The sequence below is a fragment of the Armigeres subalbatus genome, chromosome 3, assembly GCF_024139115.2.
Source record: "Armigeres subalbatus isolate Guangzhou_Male chromosome 3, GZ_Asu_2, whole genome shotgun sequence".
Lineage (NCBI taxonomy): Eukaryota > Metazoa > Arthropoda > Insecta > Diptera > Culicidae > Armigeres > Armigeres subalbatus.
The window spans coordinates 187,455,538-187,465,153 of NC_085141.1; positions in this window are offsets into that span (position 1 = coordinate 187,455,538).

Sequence of the window (9,616 nt, forward strand, 5' to 3'; positions counted from 1 at the left end):
TGTGCTTCAGTTATTGATAAATCACTGAAATTTGCCATTTTCTGAAATGAAAATATTCTTCGTTTTGGACAGTGCAACATATTTTGGACCCCCAAATGTACACATTTTGGCCACCCCCATTTAGTCTCTTCAAAGTCGAATTTCTAATTTACCCTGGTCAATTGAGCCGAAGCCAAGTCTTATCTTTCGATTGGCATGCATCAATGAGAAGATTCCCGCGTTTTAAAATTCACAATTTCGACAAAAACTTATTGTGTATGTTCTGAGATTCAGTGATGTATACTTTTCAGCGTAACGCTTTGTAACGCTCGCCTTCTTGAACAATCTAATTTCCTCGAAATTTCATCTAAATATCGCTTTTTGCACGGGAAACCAGTGAAACAGATGCTGAACGATAGTAATTTCCTGAAGCCAATGGGGGAATTAGCAGCGGCATTGTTCTTAGTTCAGAAATCAGAAAATTGTCGCCAGGAGGGTCCAAAATGTGTAGGGGTCCAAATCAAGTTGGTTACCCTACATATCCTGTATTTCAGACAATCGGCGAGTATACGTGTGCTTCCGATGAAGTTGAGATATTTGCAGTTCCACGTACTAAGTTTCCAATCGCTAGCCGTTTTTCGTCGCTGTGGCCTTCGCCGATTGTTCCGTTCAGTATTCTCTCGTTGATTATTCGGCTGTTATCGTTTAAAAGGCTGGCTTACAGGACCTGATCGTTTAAAAGGCTGGCTTACAGGACCTGACACCAGTGTTGGGAAAAACTCAAAATCTTAAAACTCATGAACGATTCAAATCACTCGTGAGTTGAAACGCACCCAACTCAGCACCTAAAGAATCATGGCTGAATTGAATCATCCATTTGAATCATCGTAGGTTTTCTTTGGTTCTCCTTCGTAAAATAACAGTAAATTAACGTTCAACACATAGAACAATGGATATTCTTGCGTGTGTAAACAATGAATTGCCCCCAAATTGATTATAAACACTTTTTAGAGCAAATTGATTTTTTTGGGAAAATAGCACCAGTACTTGTACATTGAAGATGTGTGCTAGTCCCAAGCAAACATCTGTTGGTTCCCTGTGCAAGAACAGCTGATCTGGTCATAATGGAGTAGCAACTACGAGCAGTCAATCAAGCTCAAGCTCAAATTGATTTTTTTGGGAAAATAAACGGGCTTGGTGGTCATATGGCTACCGCTTCTGCCTCATACGCAGGAGGACGTGGGTTCAATCCCAGGCCCGTTCCATTCCTTATACTTAGTATCTTTTCATAAATTTCTCATGTTCTAGCAATCGCTAGAACTGGAAATGGGCTTTCATACCGTTTCCATCTTCTATCCCTATACCTACACAACTTGATTAGTTCTAGCAGGCAACTGTTAGAATTCGAAATAAGCAAAAAAAAAGCTCGTTTCGGCATCCAATTAGAATATACACCATCCTTTCATTCCTATCACATTGGCAACCCGTTAACCAAGACGAACCTCTGCCTATAACCCTATCCCCAGATTCCAATAAAATTCCGCAGGAACTCGTGGCGAGTGCAGAGGTGTTCTCGGCTTGCTGTGGGCGAGTAACTGTATCATCAATTCCTTCCCATCCCGATGACCGTGAGGACGTGGCCAGCGCTGTTATCGACCATCCAAAATACTAGAGCTCTCGGACTGTGCACATTGAGGTTGGAGAGCAAGTCCCATGCTTCCATCCATTGGTTCCCTGTGCAATTGCGATTGTTTTGGTTGATCACGGAGTAGCAACTACGAAATGCACGGCCATCATGCTCATGCTCAAAATGATTTTTTTTGGGAAATTAGTGAAATGATCCGTTTTAGCATGAAAAACGACGTGATGCATTATTTTAAATTCGCAAACGAGTTAGCTCACGCGGGAGCGCTCAATGATTGAGTTTTATGAATGATCTTACCAACACCCTGACACCAAACCCGCTGAATTTAGACGATGAACAGTCGCCTCTAAGATAGGAGACAAACTTACATAGACGCTATTGTGAGCCGCACCTCTGTAAGTACCCCTCTTTGTGAATCGCCAACAAGCAGTACTTAGGCCAGACCAGGACACGAGAGACTCTCCGGCAATCCCAGGGTCGGCTAACTACTGGGCAATCAAGGGTTTTTTCGGTATACAAAAACAGGAACACGTGTGTTCTTCTGTGTAATCAAATTATGTGTTAATTTGTTATGTGAGGCCAGAAGCCCTGCGAGCAAAGGCGTAGGATTGCCAATCCGGATATGTCGAGTTCGATTCTTGGTCCGGTCTAGGATGTTTTCGGGTTGGAAACATTCTCGACTCCCTTGGCATAGTATATCCATTGTACTTGCCACACAAGAAACATACTCGTGCAATGGCGGGCATAGAAAGGCTTTCAAATAATTACTGAGGAAATGCTAATAGAATACAGACGATGAAAATCATTAGTTGTTTCAGTATTATTTCTGAGTATGAAATTCATGGAAAAATACATGACAGCCTAATAGAACTGCTACCGACTACATGGCTTTGCCTATTCAGATATCAATTTGAACGTGATCATAAAATACCTTATATTTTATAACTTTTATGGTAATTTTCAATACAAAACAATGGGATAGCATCATCAAATTCAAATTGTTGCAATAAATCGGTTAAGGATAAATGCCCGTAAAATGAATGAGTTTTTAAAATGTATTTTGGCCATAATTTCTGAGCCCATAGTCCGATATGGCCCAGGAAACAATAAAAAAGGACAACTTGTTGTGAATAAATAAGTTAAGAATAAGAGTCCTAACATCTTCTGGAATGAATTTTGCGAAAAAAATGTCTCCGGGGCTCATATAAAAAGATTATTTTTTTGTAATGAAATATTACATTGTCCTAACATTCCGAGTCAAGCCCAATTTTCAATGGAAACAATGGGACAAGATTCCCCGTCGAAGGCAAATTGTTGTCAGCAAATTAATTAATGGAAACAGTTCAAAAGGTTGGCGAGACTTTTATGCCTTTTTGCGGAAAAAATGTATTTAGCCCAGTTTTAAATAGATTCTGCAACTTTTAAGACCGAACTAATGGTTATTATAATAATGCATCGCTGCATTCCTAATGCTTCTATAGGGGGAAAAGAAAGTCTGCAAACAGACACCTGAAATTATCACTCAGGGAGTGAGTGGGGTTGACAGATGGCCGACCCACTCAAGGAGCGGAAAGTTCACTTGTCATAAGACGAGTTTGTACCTTCCCATTTAATTCCACCACTTGATTGTACCTTGACAGATACGTATTTCGACCTCAACAGTAAGGTCTTCTTCAGTGTCTCGTACTTGACTCGACTTGAAGAAAATGATCGCAGCTTACACTATTTATACTATGCGTAGGTACAATAACTTATCTAGGTACATTTACTACGGTGCTTACTTCTACTCGCTTGTTGCGCTTAATGCTTAGGTATAAACTTGAAGAGCCAGGAGCTACCATTTCCTTGATCTTTATTCAACAACCGCGTTTGTACCTGTCAGTAGATTTCCAAGCTCTCAGCAACATCAAGTTTCCACGGAGAAGAGACATTTCTTAAAATTTTAATGTTTGATGTCGTAATTAAATGATTTTCTTGAAATCATTCAAAATCATTCAATTACGACATCAAACATTAAAATTTTAAGAAATGTCATGCTTGTTGACTGCTGCTAGGCGCGCCAGAGTGGTTGCAACCTGAGTGGTTGCAGTCAAAACTGCGTTCCGCTCCTCCACCGCCTGGCACATCCTCTGGATAAGGGTATCCGGGGTTGTGTCCCGACCGCAAACGTCTAGCATAGCTCTTCTTTCGACTTCGAAACGAGGACATGCGAACAGTATGTGCTCTGCAATTTCATCAACACTCGGGCAGTCAGGGCAGACGGGGCTCTCCGCGTGCCCAAACTTGTGGATTTTCTGCCGGAAGCAGCCATGGCCGGACAGGAATTGTGTCAGATGGAAGTGAACTTCCCCATGGGGTTTCCCCACCCAGTTCAATATGTTAGGTATCAGCCGGTGGGTCCACCTATCTTCAGAAGAGTTATCCCACTCGCGCTGCCATCTGGCGACTGAAGTCACCCTGATGCGTTCGCGGGCTCCTCTGGTGCCACGTTGGTCGAAACACTCCTCGTCTTACTGGATGACCAGCGCGACTGGCATTATACTCGCTATTACGCAGGCTGCATCGTGTGATATCGTGCGGTAGGAAGATATCACTCTGAGACACATCAAGCGGTACGTGCTCTCCAGCTTCCGTAGGTAACTGGTTACCCCCGAGCACTCTCCCAGGACAGTACCACCGTATCTAAGAACAGACACGGCAACGCCTGCCAGTAGCATACGTCTACAGCCACATACCTTGGAACTGTTGGACATCATCCTCGTTAATGCCGTAATAGCAGTCGAAGCCGTCTTGCACGCATAGTCGACATGGCCGGCGAAGGTCAGCTTGTCGTGTATTACGACCCCAAGGAGCTTCAAACTCCACTCTGATGCGATCGCACATGAGCTATAGTTGACCTGCCTGTGATGGCTTACTGAACCGTAGACAATCCTTTTGTCAAACTAATTTTATTTACTAATTATCTAATACATGCATTCACCTCCTAGACTAGATGCTCTTACCACTATTATCCTTATTTGCTATGACACATTTTTAGTTATTATTATTAATACATTTCAATTGCCTCTGGCAGTTAGCGGTTTTCCTCTGGTTGAATTAATTATTATTATTATTATTTATTCAGACTAAGGCCGAAGTGGCCTGTGCGGTATATAAGAGTCTTCTCCATTAGGCTCGGTCCATGGCTACACGTCGCCAACCACGCAGTCTACGGAGGGACGCAAGTCATCTTCCACCTGATCGATCCACCTTGCTCGCTGCGCACCTCACCTTCTTGTGCCCGTCGGATCGTTGTCTATAACCATTTTCACCTGGTTACTGTCCGACATTCTGGCTACGTGCCCGACCCACCGCAGTCGTCCGATTTTTGCGGTATGAACGATGGATGGTTCTCGCAACAGCTGATGCAACTCGTGGTTCATTCGCCTCCTCCACGTACCGTCCGCCATCTGCACCCCACCATAGATGGTACGCAGCACTTTCCTTTCGAAGACTCCAAGTGCGCGTTGGTCCTCCACGAGCATCGTCTAGGTCTCGTGTCCGTAGAGGACTACCGGTCTAATGAGCGTTTTGTAGATTGTCAGTTTGGTACGGCGGCGAACTCTATTCGATCCAAAGTCCAAAGTATATACGATTTCCAGCTACTATGCGTCTCCGAATTTCTCTGCTGGTATTATTTTCGGCAGTCACCAGTGAGCCCAAGTACACAAATTCTTCTACCACCTCGATTTCGTCACCACCGATGGAAACTCGCCGTGGGTGGCTCACATTGTCTTCTCTTTAACCTCTTCCTATCATGTACTTCGTCTTCGACGTGTTGATGACTAGTCCGATCCACTTGGCTTCCCTCTTCAGTCTGATGTAGGCTTCCTCCATCTTCTCAAAGTTACATGCCATAATATCTATGTCGTCGGCGAAGCCAAATAGCTGGACGGACTTATTGAAAATTGTACCACTCGTGTTAATCCCTGCTCTTCGTATTATCCCTTCCAAGGCGATGTTGAATAGCAGACACGAAAGACCATCACCTTGCCGTAACCCTCTGCGGATTTTGAAGGGACTCGAGAATGCCCCTGAAACTCGAACACATCATCCGATCCATCGTCGCTTTGATCAATCCGTGTTCGTGCATTAGCTGCCATAGCTGGTCCCGATCGATTGTATCATATGCGGCTTTGAAGTCGATGAATAGATGATGAGTGGGCACGTTGTATTCGCGGCATTTCTGCAGTACTTGGCCAATGGCGAACACCTGGTCCGTGGTGGAGCGTTCGCCCATAAAACCCGCCTGGCACTGCCCCACGAACTCCCTTGCAATTGGTGCTAGTCGACGGCATAAAATTTGGGAGAGTACCTTGTAGGCGGCGTTCAGCAATGTGATTGGGCGGTAGTTGCTACAATCCAGTTTATCGCCCTTTTTGTAGATGGGACAAACGACACCTTCCATCCACACCTGCGGAAAAACTTCAGCGCTCTAGCCAGTGCTTCACCACCGTGTTTAAATAGCTCTCCTGGTAGTTGGTCAACCCCAGGGGCTTTGTTGTTCTTCAGCCGGCCAATCTTCTCCTGAATTTCCTGGAAATCCGGAGCCGGTAAAATTATGTCCTGCTCGCGTTCTCCCAGGTCCATCACCATACTGCCATCTTCGTCTGCCACATCGCTATTCAGGTGTTCTTCGTAGTGCTGCCGTCACCTTTGGATCACCTCAAGCTCGTTCGTAAGAAAGTTCCCGTTTATGTCCTTACACATATCAGACTGTGGCACGTGGCCCGTACGTGAACGGTTCAACTTCTCATAGAACTTTCGTATGTTATTAACGCGGTACAGTTGCTCCATCTCTTCACGGTCTCGACCATCCTGCTGGCGCTTTTCCTCCGGAAAATCGAGTTTTGTTTGTTCCGCACCTGTTTATATCGTGCCTCGTTCGCCCTCGTGCGGTGTTGCAGCAATCTCGCCCATGCTGCATTCTTCTCTTCCACTAACTGCTACCATTCGCCGTCATACCAGTCGTTTCTCTGATCCGGGGGTACGTTGCCAAGTGCAGCGGTTGCGGTGCTACCAATGGCGGATCGAATATCTCTCCAGCCATTTTCAAGAGACGCTGCGCGGCTAGTCTACCGTCTTGTAGCCGCCCAATGTTAAGCCGCGGCGTCCGACTTCGACGCGTGTTGTACACCGTCGAGAGTTTTGAGCACAGGTATACTGCAACCACAGACAAACAGACGTAACAGCTAGAACAACTTTTTGGAAAATCCATCACCCAATTACTTTATCACCATCTCGCGTGCACATTGCACGAAATGTTATTTTGTGCAACATCGTCAACAGAAGGCGCAAGTGTGAGATGTCAAATATAAAGGAAAACGCTGCGCGCGCCTCTGTGTGTGAAACTCGTAAGCAGTTGACTTTAAAACGATCGTTGATGGACGATGGGAATTTCATTAGTGTTACGTCTGGTTGTCTGTGCTGCAACGAAGTAGTGGTTGGATTTAATATTCGCACTGCGGTAAGTGCGGACGTTCGTGATGTCGGAGAAGAATTTACCGTCGATTAGAACGTGGTCAATTTGGTTTTCCGTTTCTTGGTTAGGTGATTTCCATGTGGCCTTGTGGATATTCTTGCGGGGAAAGAAGGTGCTTCGGACTACCATTCCGCGGAAGGCTGCGAAGTTTATGCATCGTTGGCCGTTGTCATTCGATACGGTGTGCAGACTATCCGGTCCGATTACCGGTATATACATTCCCTCCCTTCCTACCTGTGCGTTCATGTCACCGATAACGATTTTGACGTCCCGCAGTGGGCATCCATCGTATGTCTGCGTAGTGCGTAGAACGTTTCTTTTTCGTCGTCGGGTCTCCCTTCGTGTGGGCAGTGCACGTTGATGATGCTATAGTTGAAGAAACGGCCTTTAATCCTCAGCTTGCACATCCTTGCGTGGTGTTACCGACAGAATCGGTAACATTGAAAGGTCTTAAAATTAGTTAGTTAAATAAATAAATTATATTATGATAAATTGCCGATAGATGCTAAAAAAACATAAACATTAGTAAAGAGAAGTATTTGAGAACCCCTGAAAAAAATATATTTAAATCTAGTTTATCAAAATCATGAACCCCTCGTTATATGTAAACTGATTAAAATGGGGAGCAGCTTAGAGTACGACAATACTAAATTTGGCATTTTGCCGAGGAATGGAGGACTATATAATGGAGCAGGATGATGAAGGGGAGGGGATGGAAGGTGTCGAGGATGATGGAGGTAAAAAGAGAGATGGCGCGCTTGAGCTCGGGCACTTATGTCCGGGATAGGAAGCCAACAACACGTTTTGTGCAAAAGTTCCTCACAATAAAATATTGGTTGAAATTAGTGATAGAATTGAGACAAGCTGAGTTAGTGGAGTTTGGAGATAGAGTTACAAGTGTTGTTCGCTCAGTGAGGTCTGATCTGCCACCGCCGTTAACTTCGGCATGAAAGTCCACTCCACCTCAACGGGACGTTCCGGCTCACGCGACGTCGCTTCCACGCGTGGCCCCCGGATTAACAAACACCCGGACACCCGCATTCCTGTGCCTACCGCCAACGGTACAGAAAATATTCTTCAACCCTGCAAATAATAGCCGTGCTTGCCACGGTGCGCATCTCTGCGAACAGTGGTCAATCCGCCGCCCGGCAGCGCGTGAATCCAAGAATTGCCGTCAGATCGTCAAGCGTCGCTCATTTTACGAGTACCACAACATCGGACACGTGGTCCCAGGTATGTCTTCGTCATCTCTTCCCCAACAACGTGATCTCTCCTCCACCAATAATGGGCCCCAACGAAAAACAAGCATTGTAAGAATCAGAACATTGTAACCCCCCCCCCACCTTGTCTAAGAATATAGATTTGATGTCTCGAGTATGCATTTTGTTTTATATAACTAGTACATGACCAATACCAAGCACAATTATAGGCCTCTCCCTGGTTCGCTAAAGATAGCAGGAGGTAAGTATAGGGTTACCCGGTTTTCCCCGGTCCAAAGCCGACCCTGAGGTAACTGAGAAGGTGAGCTGGTCTGGGCGTATGAACGTCGACACCTCAGGACGTGTGGATGTCCATCGGTGATTACAGTTGATTGGCTGCCACCCAATCACTCGATGGCGCATCTTACCCAGCACTATGAAGCCGGGTCCCAGCTCGTTGGTAATGCCACAGCTTTGGTAGAAGGTAGCCGCTCGATACCCGCTTTTCCACACTTTCTGTCCTGTCCAGAAAATCTCCTGCAGCGCCACGACGTCGAAGTTGCGGGGATGTAATTCATCGTAGATCATTCTGTCGCAACCTGCGAAACCTAGCGACTTGCAGTTCCATGTTCCAAGCTTCCAATCGTTATCCTTTATTCGTCGCCTAGGTCTTTGCCGATTATATCGAGTCGCATTATCGCTTATATTGTTCGTAATTATTGGGTTCCAGGCGGCTTATTGGGCCTGCGCAAACCTCCTGTCCCGTCGGAGGGCCGTCGTGTCAGGGCTGTTTAGCGTCCCACCTAACACCAGGACTTGGGATTGTGCGCTTTGAGCAGTACACGGTCGCTTTGGTGGGGCCTACTTGCGGATACATGCAGCGTTTTATAGGAATTTAACAGGGCCCACTGTCAAACCCCACCACATCCTAGGCAAGCCTCACAACTCGCAGATGGTCTGGGGAGGGATCGTCAAGCCCTCGGACATAGTCCCTGCTGCCCGCGATTGGTTGAATTAAACCATGTAGGAATTACAATGTAGACAATTTTTTGTTCTGTCATCAGTATGCTTGATGTAGGTTCATGGTTAATATAGAGCACAAGGGTTATAGTTTCGGGGTTAAAGAAGTTTTTGCTCCACAACATACCCTGTGCAGCGCTCTTGCCACTGCCTCATAACCGTGTTTAAAAAGCTCTTCTGATTGAGTATAAACTGTTCAGATGTAAGCTAAATAAATGAAATTAATGCCTTCTGACGCTTGAGCCTTCAATT